The following is a 14,148-nucleotide window of genomic DNA, read 5'->3' as shown; positions in this document are numbered from 1 at the left end:
GTTCCTATTTCAAATTTCAGAGCGATTTTCGGTATTCAGTAGGAACCTGAAATGGTCTTGAGCGTGACGCTCCTTCCTGTTTAATTTTTAGTAGCTGCCAGCACCACGAGGCAGGTCAGGAGATAGCCCCCTGTGTCACCTTAGAGGGGCAGTGAGGGGTCAGGAGCCCGGGCACGCAGGTGTCCAGGACGGGCGCGTGGCGGCCCCTGGTGGGGCTCACGACCAGGCCCTGGCCCCCGACGTCCCGTGAGATAGCGGTGTGGGCCTGGGACTGTCCCAAACCCCTGGGGAGCCCGGTGCACCGGCCCCGGCCCAGTGTGGTCCCCAGGACCCCAGAGGTCAGGCTGATGACCACGCCTTGGCCTGACGGGGTGCTCTGTGCTCCGCAGTGGGGTCGGGGTGTCACGACAGCATCCTGAGTCTGGAAGGGCCCCGTGGTCTGGGCACGTGGTCCCCCGTGTATGTGGGGGGCGGGGGGGTGCCACGAACGGCATCGCTCACTTACCTGCACTGTGAGTTTTCTCGCAGGTGCAGGAGACTCGGTGCTTGGAGGCTGGCAGGGCCTGCCCGACAGGGACAGGGGAAGGGAGTCGCTCACGTCTGTCACCTACCAGACCAGACGGCACCGCCCGGGGTTTGGGGACCTGACTTCCCGCGAGGCTGCGGCCAGACTCCGGGTGCAGGGTGAGGACCCCATCTGCCTCTGGAACGCACCCATCGGGCACGGCCCCGGAGGAGGGTGGCAGGCCTGTGCCACAGGTCCCGCGCAGCCTAGGGCTCCGGGCCCGGCCGGCTCGGCCTCCCACAGGTGACTGACACACCTCACCGTTAGCTCTTCACAGCTAATGTCGCCCGTCTCCCTTTTGGGTGGCTTTTATCCTTTATTGGCAGAAAATATTTTGGTCTTTTATGCACCTTCCCACCTCGACCGTCCCTCTCCCTCTCGTATTAACTCACGCTCTTTAATTTAATTTTATTTTTTTGTAATATTGCTTGTTACAGTTTCATCTATGTCTTTACGTTTTTACCTTTTGAGGTCGTTTAATTTCAGCTGTGTCTCATTGAATAAACACCTCATGGAGAAAATTTAGTTCTTTACTCAGTTTCAGAGGATGTGTCTATGATTCGGGGAGTTGAACGTGTTCCATTTTGGGGGTGGGAGTGGGGTGAAGAGGTGATGGGAATGTCTGGGACATTCCTATTGTCTTATTTAGCGTTTTCTGCTTAATTTCTTTTGGTTTGTTTTCTTTACTGTCTTTTACTGACTTGATTGGTCTTATTTTTCTTGTAATATTTTTAGAAGTTATAGATCTGATTTTTTCCTGCGTTTCCCTTAAGTTTGTAACAGACACATATACATTCATTTTTTATCCAAATCGAGAGTTAATTAACACATATAACCTCTAACTTCTGAGCAGGAAAAGACCATTATTTCAATTCCCTTCCCTTCCTATGCTCCTGCTATATTTTGTGGAAATTATTTAAAATATCCTAAATGGCTTTTAATTTTCACGCTTCTGCTTTCTTGGGAATCCTTTCTTTGCCTTAAGCTTCGTGGCTCCGTTATTAATAATTACAATATGTGACTGCGTTTTAATGTTTGTTAATTAATCGCAGGAAATTTACATCTCTCTCGTTTCTCCTTTATTGAATCTTTCATATTACTAGAGGGAATCTTTGCGTGGTTCTGTCAAAACGGTGTGTAGATAACAGATTTTCTGTTTCTTGAATAGAAATAAGAAGATAATAAATGGAAAAAAATGAGGACCAGCAGTCAAAACAATCTTGCAAATGAAGAACACAGTTGCAGGTCTCACACTTCTTGGGGTTGAAATGCACTGCAGAGCGACCATACCGTAAACAGCTCGGTGTGGGTGTCAAAACAGACCTGCAGCCCCATGGGACGGAACAGAAATGCACCTCGAATACGTGCCCAGACCAGTCGGTGGGGTCTTCCACCTCCTGCTGCTGGGAAAAGGGGTCAGCCCCGTGCAAAGGAATAAAGGTGGACTCTTACCTTACGCCAGGTAAAAAAATCAACTCAAAATGAATCAGAGACCTCAACGCGAGGGCTTAAATTACAAAACTCTTAGAAGAAAACACAGAGAAAAGCTTCAGGACGTTGGATTTGCAGTGATGTCTTGGGTATGATACTAAATGTCCAGGCAGCAAGAGAAAAAAATACCAATAAGTTGGACTTCGCCAGAATTAAACATTGATGGACACAAACAACGGAGTAAAAAGGAAATCGTGGAATGAGAGAAAAATGCTTTCAGGTCATGCGTCCGATGAGGGATTATCGCCCAGAATCCATTAAGAACTGCAACTGAGCAAAACCCCCAACGACTCCAGAAAAGATCCGCAGGTGGAAATGCGCTCGATGTCGCCAAGGTCAGCAAAATGCACGAGAGGCCACTCCACGGCCACTCGGTTTTAAAAACTACGGTAAATATATATATATATATATATATACACACATGTAAAGCAGAACTTGCCACTTTAACTGCCTTTAAATGTCGAATTTAGTGGCTTTAAAACAATGCAGAGCGCTTTGCGAATTTGCTCGTGGTCCTGGCACAGGGCCTGGGCTGATTTTCTCTGAATGGCCTGTTTTAGCAAACGTGCTGCCCAAGTGATTTCTGGCCAACTGAGTTTTGATAAAGGTGATACATAATTCCGTGGAGGAAGGACAGGCTTTTGAACAAATGGATACCTTTTGCAAATTGGGGATGGGCGAAAAACCCCAAACCAAACAAGTAAAACCTCGACCGCGTATTTTACACAAAAACTAAATCGAATGGATCATAGATTCATATGGAAAACGAAAACCTGTACAATGAGCTCACGGCTTCCACCATGTGCATGAAGCGAGCGTGTCACGGCGTACTGTGCCGGCCCCTGGGGGACAAGGACGCGTGTCCCTGCTCGCCCGTGTCGGGGAGCGTTTCGCTGAGCTCCGCCGTGGTGTGGCGGCTTCCACACCGTTGCGTTTGGCCGAGTGGCCTGTGGGGGCCTTAAACTGCCACCAGCTCCTCATGCGAGAGCCACGGCCCGCAGAGTCACAGGCAAATGTGCATTCCTGAGGCGATGTCCCCAGAGGCTTCGCAATGAACGGTCCCCCTGTGCGCCCCTCGGACGAGCCCCGGGGAGCTCCCCAAAGCCCTGCTGTTGGCCTGGCCTCAGCCGGACCCCACAGCACTGCACCAGGGACCCCGATGCCGGCGTGAGCCCAGGTCCGCTCCCTCTGCCTGCACCCTGCCTGGGCCCCTGTGGGGCCCCTCGGGGGACGCGTGTGCCTCCTCCAGGGCCCGTGGGTGCCACACTTCTCTGCCTCGGTTCCTCCCGTGCCTGTCACCGAACCGCGACGGCCCCGCTGGCACCCGGGGCCGCGCTGAACGAACGTCAGCTTAAAAGCCCTAACGCAGATCCACGAGGGAGAAAGTGAAAACCGCCAGGGCCACCGCGAGAGGCGGAGCAGGGTCGCAGGGCCCGACGCCCCAGCCCAGGCACCGGACCTCAGCACGACGGACGCCCCAGCCCGGGCCCCGGACCTCAGCACGACGGACGCCCCAGCCCGGGCCCCGCAGTTGGTCGGGCTGCCCAGCTCGGCGCCCGCGGGTGCTGCCTGCCTGTCCCTTCGCTTGGGAATCACGACAGAGGCTCGCACCCGGGTCCTCCCCGCCCCTCCTGCCCCGACCGGCCTTGTGCTTCCCCGCGTGGCCCTGCAGGCCGAGCCGAGCCTCCCGTTTCCGGGGAGACGTGAGCGATGCCCCAGCTCCCTGACGGCTGCCGCTGCTGGTCTGTCGACGCGCTATGTTTCAACGCGGCATCGCCCCGGATTGCGACTGGACGTCACGTGGTCAGGCCCCCTTTAGCACATGGTTCCATTTTCCCCCCAGAAAACATCAGTAGGGCCTGAGCTTCGGGGGCCTTCGGAACCCTGCGGAGGACATTGGGCCGGCCCCCGGCTGGTTTCCGGAGCTCAGGGAGTCTGTCCGTCCTGGGGAGGATGCCCGGCCGGGCCACGTCCCCCTGGACGCGGGTGGGACCCCCGGGGCTGGCATCCGGTGGGTCAGAGTCCGGGGCTCTGAGTGCCCCTCCCGTCCTGTTGGTGGCTCAGACGGGACCGCAGCCCGGGCAGAAGTGCTGATGGGCTGAGCGGTGAGCAACGGGTGGGACGCTGCCCGCTGCCCGCTGGCCAGGTCACGGGCCAGCGAAAGCGCGAGGTCACCGAGCGGTGATGGGGACGGTCCCCCAGCCGGCGAGTCCGTCTACACGTCCTGCTCCAGCCCGCCTTCCAGGAGCCGGTCCCCGCCGTGGTGCAGGACGGGCCGCTGTGCCTGAGCGTCGGGCTCTGTCCCCACACGGGGAAGTGTCGCCGGCTCGCGAGGGTTTCCCGAGCCCCCCCTTCCCCCGCTGTGCCTGATTCTCGCCTGCGCTCTGCAAACCCCACTTACTATGAATCACCCGAAGCCCCGAATTTCCGGGGCGACTGAGCTCCCAGTGGCGTGATGGGATCTGGGGCATCTGCAGTCTTGACACGTGCTTCCCGGCGAAGCCCCACGGTCCCGGGGCGTAGAGCTGGGAGCCCCACGGTCCCGGGGCGTAGAGCTGGGAGCCCCACGGTCCCGGGGCGTAGAGCTGGGAGCCCCACGGTCCCGGGGCGTAGAGCTGGGAGCCCCGCCCAGCGTCTGCACCGAGGTTCAGAGAACATGCTAGAACAATGCACGTGGAGGGGCTGGAGGCGAGCGAGGGAGGCGCCGTGTCTGCCGTCGGGGGAAGAGGCATCCCCGGCATTCATGGCCCTCCCTGTGCGTAACGAGCGGCAGAAAGGGGGCTCCCCCCGCCCCGCTCCCGCAGAAGGATCCGTGTTTCTCTGCTTCCTCACGAAGACGCCCGAGCACCCAAGGAGGCAGCAACGAAGCTCAGCTGCGCCCAGGGCTCCAGGTCCTGTCGGGGGACAGTCCCCACCCGGGCCTGACGGGCCACCACCGGCGCCTCTGCCTAGAGGGGCCGAGTGTAGAGCCATCTGCCCCGGTGAAGGCTCCAAGACCCCGAGTGAGCTGGCTCGGGGGACAGGACCCAGGTGCGACACGTTTCTGTCCCCTTATGCCAAATGAGGGACTCAGCAGGGGGGGTCTCCAGCGGGGACGGCCTGGTACCCCAACGTACAGAAACGCTGCCTCTCGAGAGGAACGTGCTGGTGGCTGCTGCTGACGACACCTCCGCCTCGTGGTCTCCGTGTCCGGTGGCCTCTCCTCTCCGGACCCCAGGCCCGCAGGTGGGGTGAGGCTGCGGGGGGCGCGGGGAGTGAGCGCCCCTCACCCTCCCCGTGCCCAGGCCTGGGGCGCCTGCCCCGTGGGCGGCCTCGCTGGTCCCTTACGTTGCTGTCACGGGGCCACCTGCCCCCGTCTCCTCGCCCCAGGTGGCTGTGTGTCCGCTCCTAGCGGCCACTTTTGGCAGTTTTGGCCTCCTTAGGGACGCGATGTACCTCTGTGTCTTGCTGCTGGGGTCCCTCTGCCCCCAGCAGCCCCGAGGACAGGGCCCAGCTCGACTCATGCACGTCTCCTCGACAGCCCTCTCAAGGCCGGTGGCCTCGTCCCTTTCCTGGATGCCCACGTGGGGTCCACCGCCTCGTCCACCGCTCTCTGCAACGTCACCGTGTGTCTGCAGCCGAGGGCCCCCAGGGAGGTGGGCTCCCCCATCTCTGCGGCAGACAGGGGGCCGGCAGCGGCTCTGCAAACACTTCCCGCCACGGACACCTTCCTCCCTCACCCGACACCCCTCACGTCCCCGACTGGGGGGCGGAACCCGGGGCGGCGAGTCCAGCTTTGTGACCCGGGCGCCGAGCCCGGCATCTCACCTTGCGTGCGGCTCGCGCTCACGCATGTGTGTCTAACCTCCAAGGCGGACGTCCTGTGACGTGTGGCTTCGCGAGGGGGCCGTGCCACACCGAAGCGACATCGCGGAGTATTGGAGGGGGGACTGCCCACGGAAAACGAGCCGGGTGGACAGATGCGGCCGCGTCCCTACCCCACGGCGTGCGTGCCAACTCCACGCTCCCGACTGGCGGAGGGACAGCAAGGCCCCCGCTGGCAACGCAGAGTGACGCCTTCGGGGACGAGGGCCGGCCGATGATGGTGCGACGGGCCGGCCACACTGCGGCCGGCAACGGCGGACAGACATGTTAACGTCAACCACCCTTCTGCCATCATGAAGGGAGAGAACAGGCAAAAAACACAAAGAAAAGAACTCTGGATCCCACAGAACCAAGGCGGCCCCGGCGCCCGGGGAGAGCAGCCGGAGCTGTCACCCCAGAATGTGGCTCTTCGAGACTTTAATGATCTTGAGCTGCTTATTTCTGAGAAAAGAAAGACTTGGGAAAATACTTCGCCTTCCCCCGACTGCCTACAAACAATTCAGGTAGGGGAGCAGCTCCAGGAGGTCAGGTGTCACCAAAGATGGCAGACGGGGAGGAGCCCTGTGTCCCCTTGTTGAAGGTGGCCCCGCAAACATCCGTTTACCAAACACCTGCTCTCTGTCACCGCGTGAGCTGCCTTCCAGGCCTTGGAAGCCTCGAACCACACGCCCCGGCCCCTCGCCTTAGCTCCAAAGGGCACACGAGCCGTGAGTGGCCGACCTGTCCCCGGGCCTTACACGCTCAGGGCACCTGCACGCACACACGTGACGCCCGAGGTACGTCCCCACCGGCCCGGCTCATGTCGACTCGGTTACCAGCCCCCAGGAACTTGGGGGAAGGGGAGACGAAATTCTTTTTTGTGCCCACAGCAGAAAATATACGGAAGACGTTAACAAGAAACAGCTAATCCCACAGCAAAACGAAAGGCGTCTGAGCACGCGGCTCACGAGGGGACACGTGCATGGCCGAGAATCAGCGACAAGTCGCCGGCACTCAGAGCGACCCCGGGCTGCCTCCCTGCGGGTCCCCCGCCCCGCGAGCCCACATCTGGTTCCAAACAGTGACCCCAGGGCCTTCGCTCAGCCTAAGCCGGATCGAGTCCCCCGGCCGGGGACCCTCCGATGACATCTCATGGGACACGGGGGAGAAGCCCGATGCTGCTGTGAGTGGCGGGGCCCTCGGCTGCCGTCCGGCCCCTCTGCTCCCCGCTCCTCCCGCTCCGACCTCACCGGCCACACGCCCCCCGGCTGCGCCCGCGCACGCTGGCCGTGCCTGCCTGTCCTCCATCTGGGGGGACATCCCTGTCCCCTCCCACCCCCAGATGCGTGATTTGAGACCCCTCGCCCCACGCTCAGGCCCCCCGTGCGTCCCCCTCGGCTGCATCCCTCCCCTTCGGTGGGGATCACTAACAGTCCATGTGTCACACGCGTGAAAATGCCATTCCCACGAGGACGCGGGGTTTTGTCTGTCTGTCGACCGCTCGCTATACGCTGCCTGGCACCACGTCGGTGCACGATGAAGACGCTGGAAGTTGAAATCGAAATGCAGCGAGTCCTACGTTTAAAAGGACGTTTCTCGCGTCATGTTCTGATTTTCTAGTCAAAGGGGGCAGATTCCGGACGCCGGGGAGGCCGGCAGTGTGTTTTCTACCCAGAGGGACCTGAGCTGCTCTTGACTCTTAAATCGGGTCACTGCACTTGCCATGTCCAGGCGAAGGACAGCGCCCGACGGCTCCGCGTTGGCGACAGGCAGGCTCCTTGCCTTGGCCGCTTTTAAGCTTAAATGCTCACACATTTTGTGCCCGGAGATGAACGAAGAAATGTACCCGCGTCCTGTCGCGGCTTAAGGAAAACGTAAATGGTCACACGAATGGTAAATTAGTGAAAACGGTCAGAACCGGGGAAGAACTGTGGGAGCGTTTAGAGTCGCACGCGGGCGGCCACCGGGCGGGAGGCGGGTGACGCGCCCACTGTTTAGGGACTGTGGGTTCCATCTGTGCCACAGCCAATGCGGCCACCGTGCTCCCAGATGGCCGGCGGGTACGGGGGGCGGGTGCCGCGCGTGCCTCATGCAGCTCTGGCGATGACCAGGGTGCCCGGTGACGATGCAGGACCACAGGCGTCAGCGTGCTGTGGGGTCGGGGCGAAGGCACAGGCGGAGCTGCCTGGGGACACCCTGCCCGTGCCCAGCGCCCTGGCACTGATGGCCTCGGGCGGTCCCTTCCCTGCCCCGCCCCCACGGCACGATCCGCAGCCACCGCTCGCCTTTCCGAGCGTTTTTCACGAACGAAGTTGGTGTCAATCAATCGAAGAAACGCTTCCTATGGGTTTTCGCAGCCTCGTTTGCGGAGGACGTCAAGTTCGTGGCCGACGCGACAGAACGCGCCGACCCCGAAGCCCACGCGGTCGTTACTTGGCCGCCTTTTGATGCCCTGAACGTTGAAATTTCGCCTTAAATTAGTGGAGGCCACTAAAACATCACGAGAGGGCAGCTCACGAAGGAACCGAGGGACGACGGCTGGACACGGCTGGCTGTGACACGGAACTGGCCGCGAACGCCCCGCACGCCACACTCCGCGTCCAGCCCGCGGCCCGTGGAGGTCGCGGCCCGTGGCCCTGTCCTCAGGTCCCCACCCCGGCGCAGCGTCTGACCCGAAGCGGGTGCTCAGTACAAACTTCGTGGCTGAAGAAACAGCCGAGGAGCAGAAGGCGGGGTCTGGCGTGCGGATGGCAGAGGAAGGTTCCAGCAGGATCGCTGCCCAAGCTCGGCGGTCGGCCTCGCCCTGCGACAAAGCCTCACCGTCCCTCGCGTGGGTCCCGGGAGCTGAGCGCGCCAGACTTGCCACGGGGGAGCAAAGGGCTCCGGGGTCCCTCTGAAGTCGTGGAGGGAGAGCAGAAAGCAGCGCCCCAGACCTGCGGCACGGGGGGTGCGGGGGGAGGAGGTGGCGCCCCAAGTGCTGTCAGCCCCTTCTCAGCCAGGGACGCCCGGAGCTCCTGAGGCTGCCACCTGCCACCTCGAGGAGACTGGCCTGCCGGGCCACGCGACACGCGTGTACTCGGTGGCTGTCACACCAGGCTTCTCGGCAACAGATTCGCCAGCTTCTCAGAAAGCGGGCGGCTCCTCGAGGGGGCCCACAAGCCGGCTCCACCTCCCCGGCTGGGACGTGCAGGCGTGGAACATGCTGTGACGCAGTCCCGTGCCGCCGGGTGACGGTCTGCCTGGAGCGAGGGCCCTGGAGCCATGTGGGGGTGCTGGCCTGAAGATCGCGTGAGGGGAGGGCCGTGGCCTGGGGAGGGTGGCCAGACCCGGCCGAGCCGCCACCACCGGGGCACAAGGGCCCCGCGGCCAGGCTTCGCTGCAGGCCAGTGCTCTCTCGGGACAGTCCCGTGGTGGTCCTGGTGGTTATTCTGTTGACAATCACCGAAATCACACACACACACCTGTGTGAAAATAATATGGTGACTTACGTGGGGGCAAAAAGCGAGAGCCTCCTGCGCCAGGGCCCGGTCCTGTCCACACGGTGGCAGGGGACACCGCCCGAGGGCTGTTCCGCAGCCGCCCGCCAGCCGGTGTGGGGCCGCTGAGGTGCCTTGTGGCGCTGCAGGCCGTGTGGGTTGAAAGGACTCAGGGCCACCGCGTGCCCTCCTCATCCTACCGAGGGTGCCACAGAGGCCTGGACGACATCGAGTTACATGCCAGGGACAGGGACACACGCACAGGACCCAGGGCTTTCCGCGGGCCGTCGACAAGCAAAGTTCTGGGTCCCGCCCTGGTAGCCGTGACCCCAGTCCCCGGCCCCCGTGACAGCAGCATGCAGGGCGAGGCTGCTGGCCAGCGGCCCCCAGAGCCACCTTGGCCCTGCTGAAGAGGAAGCCGGCCCGTCCCCCAGGACAGTGAGGCCACCAGGGCCGGCGGGCCAGCTCGGGGGAAGCTGGGAAGGTGACGGAGAAACAGCGATGTCGGAGAGCCACCGGGGGGGTGGGGCAGAGTCCAGGGGCCCAGCCAGGGGGAGGGCGGGCGGGCGAAGCCGAGGACAGCGGGGCCCTGGGGAGGGCCGGGAGGCCAGGCTGGTGGCCTGCCCCTCCCCGACCCCTCGGCCCGGCCTGCACCGCACAGCCCGCCCTCGATGGTGGCAGCGCCCGCTCGGGACACAGCGGACGCCACCTGGATCCACTGCTACGCTCCGCCCCTCACTCAGTGACACGGGGGCAGGGACTTCGGCTTAGTGGCCGGCCTGACGTCCTCCCCGTGCACACGGAAGGCCCCCGGGTTTCAGCGGGACAGCTAAGCTCACGCTGCCCGTCCCGTGCCGTCCACGTGTCCCAGGCCGGCTCCGTGCGGCCCCTCGGGCTGCGGACTCCGGCGCCGTCCTCAGCCCCCGGCCGGAGCGTCTCCCCCTCTCTCCCGCCCTCCGACCGTGGCTCTGCCGCCCTCGGCCCGCGGACGCCCCCAGCCCCGGCCTCGTGCTCAGCTCGCTCCTTTCCCTGTCTGCGCCTCTGTCCCCAATCCCGTCCCACGCCGGGCCCGCAACGTCACTCCGCGCCCTCCCAGGGGCCCCGACAGCCACAGGGAGTCACTGTGCCCACAAGGCGAGCGTGAATTCTGGAGGAGAGCTGCTGCCAGACGCAATGGTGGCGTCAGGCCCCGCGTCAACGGGCTGCGATGGGGCCCGTGTCCTGAATCCAAGACGGAAGACGGCAGCGGTGGCCGGTGGACGCACCGGCCGCCTCGCCAAGTCACCTCGTGGGAATGGGAAGGCCCATCGCCCACTCACCGTCACCCACAGGCCCGCGCCGCCTCCTTGGGGCGGCGAGGCCGGCCGGGACGGGTCAGCAGCCCGCGGGACGGGCCACGCCGTCCAACGCTCGGTCCCGCGCCCGGTCCCTGTGCCCCTCGCTGGCGGGAGGTGGTTCCACATAGGTCTCAGCCACATCGCCCCCTCCAGCCCCGGCCGCCCGCAGCGCCCCGGCCCGGACCCCACACTCTGGGGGGGTTCGTGCCCTGCCTCGCCCGCGTATCCCCACCTGCCCGATCTTCCGCCCGCGGAGGCGCTGACCGGTGAGGCCGCTCCGTCTGACGGAGGTCCCTGCGGGTTTCCAGCTCCTTCCATGGCGCCCATCCCCCACGGACTCCCGGTGACCGTCGACCTTGACCTGACCTCGACCCGTCGACGCAGCACACACCTTGCTCTTTTCCCAGCCGCGTGGCACTGAGCCCCGACTGCTCACTGGAGTCTCGGGGTTCAGACGGCATCGACCTGGCGCCACGTGGCTCCAGCTGGGGCCACTCCCCTGGCTGAGAGACACGGGGCGGCCCGTCCCTGACCCCAGGGGCTCGTCGCTCCTTGTTTTATTAGATTTGCGTTAGTGGCCGAGCCGTGACGAGTCCTCCCCGAGCCCTCCCTCTGCTGTGTCCAAGCCCCCTCGTACTCTGGCTTCGGTCCCTTCCGCAGCCCCTTGTCGACCCTCTCTGCCGGCTCCTCCGCGGCTGGGTGACCTGCAAATGACAGTTCCCAACGGCCTCACACTGGGCTCTTCATTGCGCTTGCCTATGCTTTCTGCACGGATGAAGGTGCCGGCGCCTGTGTCTTTACATCTCACGAATTCCCAGGTTTGTGTCTCTCGCCATGAAGTTCCTTCCGCCCCGCGCGCGAGCCTCGGCGATGTGCCTCCTCACGGGACATCTCACGGATGTCTCACGGTGACCTCGAACGTAAAGAGTGGCCCCCCTCGCTGAGCTGGGCTCCCGAGGAATAAGATAAACACGCAGATGTTTACAGCGGCTTCGTCATAACTGCCAGGACGGCGGAGCCACCCAGACGTTCTCCGGCGGATGATGGGTAAGTACGCTGTGGTCCAGCCAGACAGGGGAATGGTACTCGGCACTGAAAAGCAATGAGCTATCGAGCCACGGAAAGACGTGGAGGAACCTCGAATGCACGTGACTGAATGAGAGCAGCCAGCCTGTGGGATCCCAACCCCACGACGTTCTGGAAAAGACAAAGCTACGGAGACAGTAAATAATCAGTGGTCCCCAGGGGTTTGGGGGTACAGGGGTGAACAGGTGGGGCACGCGGGATCGTTAGGGCGGTGGGTCCACTCTGTGTGGCACGCTGACGGCGGACGGATGTCACGACACATCTGTTCACGCCCACAGAGTGTGCGACCCCAGCAGCGACCCCTCGCGTAAACTGCGGACCCTGGGTGACTACGTGGTGACAGTGTGGCCTCATCAGCTGCAGCAGCAGACGTCCCACACGGGAGGGGGCTGCTGGTGACGGGGAGGCGGGGTGGGGAAGGCAGACTAGAACAGGGACAGGGCGGGAGGGGTCGGGGGCGTGTCTGGGGACACGTCGTGTTTGTGGGGTGGCTGCCGTGGGCCTCGCCGGGAACGTGATTCCGGAGTGAGGACGTGGGAGAGACAAGCCAGCCGGCCAGGTGTGCGGCCAGGTGAGAGCATCCCACGTGAGCGTGAGCGAGAGGCAGGCCCAGCAGGCCCGGTCCCCGAGGGCCCCCGAAGCACCGCGAGGCGCAGCCGGAGGGAGTCTACGCTGCGAGAGGCTGACTCTGGCTGCTCTCTGAGCAGATGGCCGGGGGAGGGTGGGGCGTGGGAGGCAGGAGATGAGTCAGGAGGCCACCGCCGTCCCCAGAGGAAGGGGCGCCGGTCTGGGCCCAGCCGGCGGCAGCGGGGGGTGGGGAGAGGGGGCGACAGGCGCTGACATCTCCACACGGTTAAACGAGTTGATTTTAAAACGCGTCCAGGAGGAGACAAGAAACGAGAGTGGACGGGAGCGGACGCGGAGGGCCAGGCAGAGCCGTGCAGGCTCCGACCGAATCGCGCTGCTAATTCGATTAAACGTAAAGACGCCAGATGCTCTAGTTAGAAGCAGCAGACTGGATCCAAGATTCAGAAATATGCCGTTTACAGAGGACACCTCTGATACGAGGACACAGATGGACGGTTACGAGGGCAGAGGGGAAGACTCTCTGCAGCGTCTAACGGACAGAAAGTTCCCGAACAGACCTCGAGGGTCAAGGCATTACTGACCAGTGACGGAGAGAATCGCTCTGTAATGCCAAAGTCAGACAGGGCGACAGGATGTCAAAGGTTTAAACAGACTCCTGACGCCTTCACCCACGGGCCACACAGAATTCCACGCCCCAGGGTCACAGAACACAAGATGCTTTTAGCACGCGGCGCATTGACAAAACACCGACCGTCTGTGGGGCCGTGAAGCACACAGCGCACACACAGACACGGAAGGACGGGGTCACGTAGAGGACGGGGTGCCACGCGACGGTTACAGAGGCCGGGGGTGAGCTCACGGGCTCGTTACGCTGCTCCGAATACATTTCCAGATATTTCCCATGCTCCGAAGTCAAACGTTCAAAAACGGGAGTCGAAGAAACGGAATCCAGCAGAAATGAGTCACTGTGAGAAATGAGGCTCCGTGAGGGGCGTGAGCGTGGGCAGGGGTCCCAGCAAGAGGGACACAGTGAGATGCACGCGGCCTCTCCACTCGCTTCCCTCCGGACGGTTCCAGACGCACAGGGGGCCGGGGCGGGGACGGGGCCTCGCTCCCCTGCAGGTGAGCCGGGCGCCGCGGGCCAAAGCCCCCCGGGGGGCCTCCCCGCAAGCCCCAGCCATGGGGCGCCATTTAGAGGACAAACCAACACCGTGACGTCCCCGGCACCGAGGCCCCTTTTGTCACTAGAGAAGGCAGATGGTCTTCATTTGGCCACAAAGTCTTCCCTGCCCAGGTGAGGATGCGGCTTTAAGGGACACGCTTCTCCGACTTCGAGCTCGGTCTTGCCCGTGGGCTTGGTCTCTGCCGTGAGGGCTTAGGTCCGTCCGCAGGTGGATGGCGCCCAGCTGGCAGCCAGGTGCGGGGCGGGCGGGGGCGTGCGGTGGCCAGCGACATCCACCCGGTGCTACCCGTCAGGTGCGGGACCTCTCGCCCAGTCGAGGGGCTGTAGGGACAGGTACTATCGGCAGTCAGGGCTCAGAGGCGGGAGCACCAGGCTGGGGACCCCAGGCCTCACTTCCGCTGGGGACTGCGCTGGGTCCCCTTGTCCTGCCCACTTTCACTGGCCGTGAAGCTGGCTGCGCCGGTGCCCGTGTGAGGTCCCGAGTCACCTGCTGTCACCTGCGGACCTCTGACCGAGGGCCTCCTGGGGCCTCTGGGACCTTTTATTTTAAACACAGGCGACCCCCTTTTAGAGGTTATT

The 14,148-nt window shown here is 62.8% G+C and overlaps 1 protein-coding gene across 1 annotated transcript in view; it reads right to left on the bottom strand.

The window, feature by feature from the left end:
- OTUD7A (OTU deubiquitinase 7A) overlaps positions 1-14,148 on the bottom strand; it is a 116,638-nt gene that overhangs the window by 64,130 nt on the left and 38,360 nt on the right. The window lies entirely within an intron of this gene.

This window comes from Pteropus medius, unplaced genomic scaffold (assembly GCF_902729225.1).
Source record: "Pteropus medius unplaced genomic scaffold, Ma_sr-lr_union100, whole genome shotgun sequence".
In the NCBI taxonomy this organism is placed as follows: domain Eukaryota; kingdom Metazoa; phylum Chordata; class Mammalia; order Chiroptera; family Pteropodidae; genus Pteropus; species Pteropus medius.
The sequence above is the reverse complement of the archived record's forward strand: the minus strand, read 5'-3'. Positions and strand labels throughout refer to the sequence as shown.